This window comes from Heliangelus exortis, chromosome 1 (genome assembly GCF_036169615.1).
Source record: "Heliangelus exortis chromosome 1, bHelExo1.hap1, whole genome shotgun sequence".
Lineage (NCBI taxonomy): Eukaryota > Metazoa > Chordata > Aves > Apodiformes > Trochilidae > Heliangelus > Heliangelus exortis.
Window position 1 is genome coordinate 36,116,601 of NC_092422.1, and position 10,952 is coordinate 36,127,552.

Sequence of the window (10,952 nt, forward strand, 5' to 3'; positions counted from 1 at the left end):
GGGAAAAAAGAAAAGGAAAAGAAAAGAAAAGAAAAGAAAAAAGAAAAGAAAAGAAAAGAAAAGAAAAGAAAAGAAAAGAAAAGAAAAGAAAAGAAAAGAAAAGAAAAGAAAAGAAAAGAAAAGAAAAGAAAAGAAAAGAAAAGAAAAGAAAAGAAAAGAAAAGAAAAGAAAAGAAAAGAAAAGAAAAGAAAAGAAAAGAAAAGAAAAGAAAAGAAAAGAAAAGAAAAGAAAAGAAAAGAAAAGAAAAGAAAAGAAAAGAAAAGAAAAGAAAAGAAAAAAAAAAGAAAAGAAAAGAAAAGAAAAGAAAAGAAAAGAAAAGAAAAAAGAAAAGAAAAGAAAAGAAAAGAAAAGAAAAGAAAAGAAAAGAAAAGAAAAGAAAAGAAAAGAAAAGAAAAGAAAAGAAAAGAAAAGAAAAGAAAAGAAAGAAAAGAAGAGAAAAGAAAAGAAAAGAAAAGAAAAGAAAAGAAAAGAAAAGAAAAGAAAAGAAAAGAAAAGAAAAGAAAAGAAAAGAAAAGAAAAGAAAAGAAAAGAAAGAAAAGAAAAGAAAAGAAAAGAAAAGAAAAGAAAAGAAAAGAAAAGAAAAGAAAAGAAAAGAAAAGAAAAGAAAAGAAAAGAAAAGAAAAGAAAAGAAAAGAAAAGAAAAGAAAAGAAAAGAAAAGAAAAGAAAAGAAAAGAAAAGAAAAGAAAAGAAAAGAAAAGAAAAGAAAAGAAAAGAAAAGAAAAGAAAAGAAAAGAAAAGAAAAGAAAAGAAAAGAAAAGAAAAGAAAAGAAAAGAAAAGAAAAGAAAAGAAAAGAAAAGAAAAGAAAAGAAAAGAAAAAAAAAAAAGAGAGATAGAAAGAACCTGTTCATCTGAAGGACGGATACTTCAATCTAGGTCCATGCATTCTGCATGACATGGTCAGTGGATAAGATAAAAATACACTTCAGGTTCCAAGGCTGAAATTGAATATTTCCATATTCTGTGCATGGAGATTCAGTACATAAGATCCCGTCTTCCTAGAAAATTGAATTTCACATTGGTCTTCATGTGTAGATACACAGGTTCAGCATCTGATAAATCCTAACCTGAAGTCCTGAGGTAACAGGTAAATAGCTTTCTTGAAAAACAGAGAAGAGAACATATTCGTAAAGCTGAGCTCAGCACTAGGCTCAAGTTATGTATTACCAATACATTGGTTCCTAAAAGGTTAGAAAGACAGTTTCTAAAAGAGTAATCTTGTTTCTAAATTTTCTCTATGTTAGCATTTCTGTTTTTAAAAATGTAGAGACCACTTAATAAAGGGGATGTGCTGAATCTGGATCAGCAACAAAGTGCTGCAACATCTTATTTTGGATAACTCTAATCTTTAGCTCTATTAGTTATCTCTATTACCATTTTTAGATCCTGTTAGTGGAGCAGCTTAGTGTTCCCACATATCTTGAGCTTACAACCCCGTAGGTTTTGTGAAGGGTACTTACTCATCCAGCTCAAGACACTTATTTTCTGTACAGCTATGCTGAAATCTAGGCTATTTGTGTGATGCTCCTTTATCTACACTAATTTATAATAACTGTGATTTAAGTTAACGTGTTTGACTTTAAATAACAGTAGAGCAGAAGAAAAATATCTCAAACAGGAAGTCTCAGATGTCAGGCAGCATACAGGTTATAGGCAGATTCTTCATTTTTAGTGTCTAATATTCCTAGTCCCTGGATATAAGATGTACATGGTAGACACAGCACCCTATCTCAGATATCTTGCTTAGGATAAGCAAGTCCAAGAAGTCTCCAGGTCAGAAGTGTAAGTGTTCTACCTGGCCATGGTTTACCTTCTTCTCCATGCACCAATCAGCAAATCCTAATTCCATTATTTGAGCTAGGTCTTAGATAACAGGCATTCCAGAGTCAAGTTCAGCTCAATTGTATGAGATGTGTCCCAGGATCCTGAAGGAACTGGTGGATGTAGATGTTAACACATTCTCCTTCATATTTGAAAAGTCATGAAGGAGTCCCCAGTGCATGAAGAAAGGGAAATATCATACCCATTTTCAAAAAGGGTAATAAAGCACCTGAGAACAACAAACCAGTCAGCCTCACCTCAGTGCCTCATGAGATCTCAGAAGAAATCCTCCTGGAAGTTCTGTCAAGACATATGGAAGACAGGAAGGTGATTAGATAGCCTTAACATTCACCAAAGGTGAATTTTGCCTGAATAATGGATTACACTACAATGGAATGACTGCATCAGGGTACAAGAAAACAGCTTCAGATCACAGCTTCACAATATTGTCAGAGTTCAAAGGGACCTCTAGAGATCATCTAGTACAACTCTTCCTTAAGGCAGGATTACCTAGAACACATTACACAGGACTGCATCCAGGTGGGTTCTGAGTATCTCCAGAGAAGGGACTCCACAATCCCCCTGATCAGCCTGTTCCAGTGCCTTGTCACTCTCACGGTAAAGAAGTTTATTTCTTATGTTAAAATTGAACTTCTTATGTTCCAGCTTGTGTCCATTGACTCTCATTTTGTCACTGGAAGATATTGAGAAGAGTCTGGTTCCATCTTCCTTGCACCCACACTTGAGATAGTTGTAGACATTGATAAGGTCTCCTCTCAGTCTTCTCTTTTCTGGACTAGAGTCCCAGCTCTCTCAGCCTTTCCTCATAAGAGAGATGCTCCTCTACCTGAACAGATAAAAAGCTTTTGATGAGCTTTCCCCTCTTGCCTTATAATCAGAGGGATATAGATTTGATGGACTGACTAATTGTCTGGATAGTCACATCAAAGGTGTTACAGTCAACAACTCAATGTCCACATAGAAATCAGTAATGAGTGGTGTCACTTAAGTGTCCATAATGAGAATAATATTATTTAATATCTTTTTCAATTACATAGACAGTGGGATTCAGTGCACCCTAAATAAGTTTTTGCATGATACCAAGGAGAGTGATGCAGCTGATACACTAGAGGCATGGGATGTCACACAGGGGCAGCCTGAGAGGTTTGATAAGTGGGCAAATGCGAACCTCATGAGATTCAACAAGGCCAAGTGCAAGGTCCTGCACTTCTGTCAGGGCAATCCCAAATATCAGTAAAGACTGGGAAATTAGTGGATTGAGAGCAGCCCTCAGGAGAAGAGCTTTGGGATACTTGTGGATACAAAAGCTGGCTCTGAGCTGGATGTACTTACAGCCTGGGCTATACAAAAAATATTGGGCCATCATATTAAATGAAGTTAAAACCCACCTGGAATACTTCATCAAGCTCTGGGAGCCCGAGTATAAGGAAGACATGGAGCTCATGGAGCAAGTCCAGGGAAAGGCCACAAAAATTACCACAGGGCTGGGAAACCTTTCTTTTGAAAGATGTGGATATTGCATACCTTGGCTTTAGGAAAGCCCTTGACAAGGTTTCCCACAGAATTCAACTAGAGAAGCTGGGTGCTTGTGGCTTGGAAGTACATGTGCTCTTCTGGATAAAAAACTTGTTGGAAGGCCAGGTCCAAAGAGTTGTTCTGAGTTAAATCCAGTTGGTGACCAGTCACAAGTGGTGTTCCCCAGGGCTCAGTGCTGTGGCCTCTCTTGTTTAACATCTTTATTGATGATTTGGATGAGGGGATAGACTGAATGCTCAGTAAATTTGTAGATGACACTAAGCTGGGTGGAAGTCTTGATCTGCCAAGGGTAGGGAGGCTCTACACAGCCTTGATTGATTGGCTGAGACCAACTGCATGAACTTCAGTAAGACCAAATGTTGGGTCTTGCACTTTGGCCACAACAACACCCAGCACCACTAGAGGCTTGGAGAGGAGTGGCTGGAGAGTTGTTCAGCAGAGAGGGACCTGGGGGTGTTGATCGGCTGCCAGCTGAAAATGAGCCAGCAGTGTGCCCAGGTGGCCGAGAAGGCCAACTCCATCCATCAGACACAGTGTGTTCAGCAGCACCAGGGAGCTGATCCTGCCTTATACTCTGCCTTAGTGAGGCCACACCTTGAGTGCTCTATGCAGTTTTGGGCACCACAGTACAAGAAGGACATTGAGGTGCTGGAGAGGGTGCAGAGAAGGGCAACCAAGATGATGAGGGGTCTGGAGAGCAGGTCTTATGAGGACAGGCTGGGCCTGTTCAGCTTAGAGAAGAGGAGGCTGAGGGGAGACCTCATTGCTCTCTACAACTACCTCAGAGGAGGTGGTACTGAAACAGACGCTGTCCTCTTTTCTCTGGTGACCAATGATAGGACAAGAGGAAATGGGGTAAGATCCACCAGTGCAGGTTCAGGCTAGATATTAGTGAAAACATCTTCATAAGAAAAGTGATGAGGCATTGGAACAGGCTGTCCAGGGAGGTGGTGAGGGCACCATCCTTGGAGATGTTCAAAAGATGGGTAGGTGAAGAGCTACAGTGTATGGTTTAGTGGTTAGGGGTTGTAGGTTGGACAGTTGGACTCGATGAAGTCTTTTCCAACCGTGATGATGCTATGATTCTGTGAAGAAAGGCTGAGAGAGTTGGGGTTGTTCACTATGGAGAAGGCTCCAAGAAGATGTTATTGGGAGCTTTCAATAAATGAAGGGCGCTTATAAGAGAGAGACTTTTTACCAGGCATTTTTACCAGGCATCTGTCTATAATGACAGAACAAGGGGAAATGTTTCTAAAATGAGAAATGGCAGTTTTAGATTGAAAACAAGGAAGAAATTTTTTACAATGGCGGTGGTGAGATACTAGAACAGATTACACAGAGAAGATGTGAATGTTCCATCATTCAAAATGTTCAAGGTCATATTGGACAGGGCTTTGAGCAACATGGTGTAAAGAAAGATGTCCCTGCCCATAGTAAGAGGAGTGGAACTACATGATCTTTGAAGGTCCTTTCCATTCTGAACCATTCTGTGTATGCTCTACGACATTTTGGTGAAAAATTTTATTGGATAATTTACCCTGATCAGGTTCAGCAGCATGGTAGAGCCTAAACGCTTTCATACTTATCAAGACTAAACCCTCTGTGGACATCTGTATAAGTTTAATTCCATTAGGAGTAAATATAAAGGAATTTAAGCAGTGACTGACCAGTGGATTTTAGATCCCAGTATTTGACCTAGGAACAAAATCCTTTACTGGATGTGACTTCTTATTTCAATGCAATTTGCAAAGACATAGGAAATACTTGGACCACTTCAGTGACAGCAGTATGAAACTAGAGCGGCAGAGCTCCTGCCAGTTTGTTTCAATGCCAAAAGTCAAAACTCTGAGTCCAATCCTGTAGAATTTCGTCTAGTAGAAGCTTCTAAACTGAGTACTTAATAAGAGTGGGTTAAAAGTATCTTGTAGCAATAATTGTTTCTATGACAGTCCAAACACTGAAGGGCTGTTTGTGATTACGGTCACACAGCAATGAATCTTTCAGCACTGCTGTCATAGAGCTCTTATTAAAATTCAAGCCAGCTACTTATCATTCAGTTCTTCAACTAGAAAAACATTGACAATAAAGAGAAACATGAGCAGAAAGAAAGATCTATTCCAACTGCTCTTGCATGATCTCCCTTGCCAAGGAAATGACTCTTTGGCCTCTGTGTACTTGGCTTGCTAGTTCTTTGCAGCTTTCATTTCTATACAATGAATACTGTCTCGCTATGTTATGTGGAAATAGATGGACACAAATAAAAAAACAACTGAAACCCCAAACATTTTAAAAGCATAATTATAAAGTAAATTGGTTTTGAACTCATAAAAGAAATTATATTAGGATCTGATTTTAGGATTCTGCTCAAATGAATAATTTACAATTCAAGATTTCTGTCTAGGTCTTGGGCATTTCCCAGAAGAGAGGAAGGGAGATAATGTGAAATGCTTACAACATACGCAGTTAATCAGACACCGACTTCCTATGTATTGCAAATGCAAAAGCCTGGAAGGCTCTTGTTTGTGTGACAGCAGAAGCATTCACAGTTATAACAGGCTGTATCTATTTTCTTCCTCTTTCTCAAAATATAAATTCCTGCTCCCAACCATTTTTCCTCAAATAGAACACAATGCAAGAAAAACAATTAATAATACATATTGACAAGTATATCAGCAGATGATTCCACTCTGCTAATATACTGTTCAGAAAATCCTGCAGGTAAATACAGATAGTAGGACAATGGGATAAGTATAGCGTTTGTCCAATCTATCAGTAAAATCTTTTTATATTATCTTCCTCCACCCCTGCTTACTTGCCATATTCTATCCCTCTCTGTCCCCCTCCTCCCTTATCTCACTCATATTCTCTTTACCTCCTTCTCTCCATTAGTCTTCCTAAGTTTTAAGGGGAAAGAAGGGAACAAAAAGCCAAATAAAAAGCCAAAAAAACCCCACCTCAACAAACACCTTTCTTTATTTATTTATAAAATAAATCTTTATTTATTTATAAAAACAAAAAAACAATCAAACACACAAAACCCTCCACCTAAACAAACAGAACTGAAAACCCAACCCAAGCAAACAATAATAATAAAAACCCCAACAACAGGAACCCAAACAAACAGACAGAAAAACCCCAATAAAACAAAACAAAATCCAAAAAACAAACAAAACCTTCAGGAATAATTGAGTCTATTTTTTATTGATTTTTAAAAAGAGAAGCCGAACAACTAAAAAAGAAATAAATCTTGAATCTAACCTGTGATCTTTTGGAAGCTAGAATTCAAAATTTAAACCCTGTAACGCCTATGTACTAACTACCTTTTTTAGAAGATACACAAACATGTTAGCTTTGGGATTAATTTTTTCCTTGTCTTTAACATATCCATGGCCATTTTAGCCTAGAAAATAGTGGGGTTTTCTGCTGCTCATGCACATGAAGGCTTATATGTGACTGGGTCGGTTACTTGATGCATCAGGAGCACAGGTGGTGTTCGCCTCAGTTCCAGCAATTGAAGACCTGAATGAGGAGAGGACTAGGAAAACCTATCTGATCAATAGGTGGCTAAGGGACTGGTGCCACCGGTGGAACTTTGGGTTTTTCGACCATGGAGCAAATTCCATACTACCTAGTGTCCTCAAATCAGATGGGCTTCATCTAACTAACAGGGGGAAAAGGACTCTAGCTTATAAGTTGAAGGGGCTGATAAGGAGGGCTTTAAATTAGGTTTGAAGGGGGATGGGGTTGAAACTGGGCTGTCCAGAAAGGAGCCTAAGGGTGGACTACCCAAGATAAGAGACAAACCAGCAGCCCAGCTGAAGTGCATGTACACCAATGCATGCAGCATGGGCAACAAACAAGAGAAGCTGGAAGCCATCGTGCAGCAGGAAAGCTCTGATGTAGTCGCTATCATGGAAACATGGTGGGATGACTCCCATGACTGGAGTGCTGCCATGGGTGGCTACAGGCTCTTCAGAAGGGACAGGCAGGGTAGGAGAGGCGGAGGGGTAGCCCTATATGTTAGAGAGTCTCTTGACACTGTAGAAGTTGAGGTCAGCAATAACAAGGTGGAGTGCCTATGGATTAGAATCAGAGGGAAGGCCAACAAGGCTGATATCGTGGTGGGAGTCTGTTACAGACCACCCAATCAGGATGATGAAGATGATGAATTATTCTACAGGCAGCTGGCGGATGTTTCAAAAGTGTCATCCCTTGTTCTCGTGGGTGACTTTAACCTACCAGACATCTGCTGGGAACTCCACACCGTAGAGAGGAGGCAGCCTAGGAGATTCCTAGAGTGTATAGAGGATAATTTCCTGCTCCAACTAGTAAATGAGCCCACCAGGGATGGAGCCCCGCTTGACCTTCTTTTCACAAACAGAGAGGGGTTGGTGGGAGATGTGGTGGTCGGTGGACACCTGGGACTTAGCGATCATGAAATAATAGAGTTTTCAATATTCAGGGATACAAGGAGGGTTGTCAATAAAACCTCTACATTGGATTTCCGGAGGGCAGATTTTGGCCTATTCAGAAGACTAGTTCAGAGTATACCCTGGGAAACAGCCCTTGAAAACAAAGGGGTCCAGGAGGGATGGACCTACTTCAAGGAGAAAATTTTGAAAGCACAGGAGCAGGCTGTCCCAGTGTGCCGAAAGGCGAGCCGGCAGGGAAGATGACCGGTCTGGCTGAACTGGGATACTCTGAAAGAAATTAGGGTTAAGAAGAGGGCCTACCAATTATGGAAAAAAGGGCTAACTACTAAGGAGGAATTTAGGAACATAGTTAGGTCATGTAGAAAGAAAATTAGAGAGACAAAGGCACAATGTGAACTGAATCTCGGCACCTTTGTGAAGGATAGCAAAAAGTCCTTCTACAGATACATCAACAGCAAAAGAAGGGGCAAGGAAAACATCCATTCTATACTGGACGCAGATGGGAATATAGTTGTCAAAGATGAAGAAAAGGCTGAGGTATTTAACACCTTCTTTACCTCAGTTTTCAACAGAAAGACAAGTTATCCTGAGTACAGTTGGCTTCTGGAGCTTACAGAAGGTGACAAGAATCTAAACAGCCCCCCTGTAATCCTGAAGGACACAGTCAGTGACCTACTGAGCTGCTTGGATCCCCACAAGTCTATGGGACCGGATGGGAACTGCTGAACGGGGCTGCATCCAGTTGGCGGCCGGTCACTAGTGGTGTCCCCCAGGGATCAGTGTTGGCCCTGGTTCTGTTTCATATCTTCATTGATGATTTAGATGAAGGGATTGAGTCCACCATTAGCAAATTTGCAGATGACACTAAGCTGGGGGGGAGTGTGGATCAGCTGGAAGGCAGGAGGGCTCTGCAGAGAGACCTGGACAGACTGGAGAGTTGGGCTGATTCCAATGGGATGAGGTGCAACAAGGCCACGTGCCGGGTCCTGCACTTTGGCCACAACAACCCCATGCAGAGCTACAGGCTGGGCACTGAGTGGCTGGAGAGCAGCCAGGCAGAAAGGGACCTGGGAGTCTGGATTGACAGGAAGCTGAACATGAGCCAGCAGTGTGCCCAGGTGGCCAAGAAGGCCAATGGCATCCTGGCATGTATCAGAAACAGCGTCACCAGCAGGTCCAAGGAAGTGATTCTGCCCCTGTACTCAGTGCTGGTGAGGCCACAGCTTGAGTCCTGTGTCCAGTTCTGGGCCCCTCAGTTCAGGAAGGATATCGAGGTCCTAGACCAGGTCCAAAGGAGGGCAACCAGGCTGGTGAAAGGACTCGAGCACAGACCCTATGAAGAGAGGCTGAGGGAGCTGGGGCTGTTCAGCCTGAAGAAGAGGCGGCTCAGGGGAGACCTCATCACTCTCTACAACTCCCTGAAAGGAGGGTGTAGCCAAGTGGGAGTTAGTTTCTTTTCCCAGACGACTTTCCACAAGACAAGAGGGCATGGTCTTAAGTTGTGCCAGGGGAAGTTTAGGTTAGATATTAGAAAGAATTTCTTTACAGAGAGGGTGATCAGACATTGGAATGGGCTGCCCAGTGAAGTAGTGGATTCCCCGTCTCTGGAGATATTTAAAAAGAGACTGGATGTGGCACTCAGTGCCATAGTCTAGCAACCACAGCGGTGGGTCAAGGGTTGGACTTGATGATCTCTGAGGTCCCTTCCAACCCAGCCAATTCTATGATTCTACGATTCTATGATTCTATGATTGCTTGACCTTTTCTCTCTGAAGTCCTGGGAATACCATGTATGCTATGAAAGCCATAACAGTCACAGCATAACACACAACAGCCCTTACCATCTCAGGCCAGGGGAGGCTACAGTGCAACTTTCAAGCTTTAGATAGGAAGCTATGAGAAAGAATCAGACTGTGGTAAGTTGTACAAAAATAACCCTGAGAAGACCCCACAACCGAGGAGAAAGAAACCTTCAACCACCAACATTGAAATCCTCCCAGTGAAGAACTTGGGGTACCAGGAACATCATGCCCTCTCTGCTTGAGACAGATATGTTGTCAGCCCTACGACTCAGGGGGATAACAGAAGGGTAAGCAGTAAGACCAGAACACAGATTAATACAAGTGACACCTTGGTGGGTATTTGCAATAGACCACATAACCAAGAAAAACAATGAAAACTTCTTTCAGTGGGAAGAAGCCTCACAATTTCAGGCTTCATTTCTTATAAGGAGCTGTAATAATACTGACATCTGCTAGAAGGGCAACACGGCAGGGGGATCTCTTGAGAACATGAAAAAAATGTGTTGATGCAGCTGACTGATGAGCTAGCTATGGAAGATGCTAAACTGCACCTGTTTCTTATAAATAAGTATAATTTGTTTAGTGTATGAAAACCGATTGCAGTCTTGGCAGCAGCAACCATAGGTCAAAGAACTATTGACAAAGATACAAAAGGCTAAGATTTTGTCTCGATCCTCACTGTTTTGTCCTCAGATACTGAAGATCATTGATCAGAGTATCAGATGCCAGAGAACTGAGGATATTTTTGAGGATTAAAGCAAACTAATCAGAATGGTCCATATACCAAAAGGCAGGACTGCTACTAAGAGACTAACAAGACTAACAAGAACATCATTTTGAGGAAATAAAATGGGGGGTTTAGTGGACCTAGCTGAATGTAAGCCAGCAGTGTGTCCCTGTAGCAAAGAAGATCAATCGCATCCTGGCTGAGACATCTCATCTAGAGGTAGACCTCAAACTAAGTCTGCCTAACAGTTAAACATATTTAGGTCACATAAATCCTAATACTTAAATCTTTCTGCTGCTATTTGGCTTTTTGACAATCTCTTTTTTGATGAACTTAAGTGAATAGTAGTTTATGCCTTTCTGGTACTATTGTGATTAAGTTTGATTACAGCCTAATTAACTGTCTCATTTTTTACATTTTTTACATCTCAGCAAAATCTGAATGCCATTTCACAGGGAAAAAATATTCCTACAGCCTGAGTGGTTTAATGTTAGATAAACTGAGGACCTTCTACAAACAAGGAGATTTTAAATTTTCTTGGAAAAATAAAGAAGGAAAGCACAGAAGTCCTTTTAAATACTGAATGTAAAGCAATGTAAACATAGGGATTAAT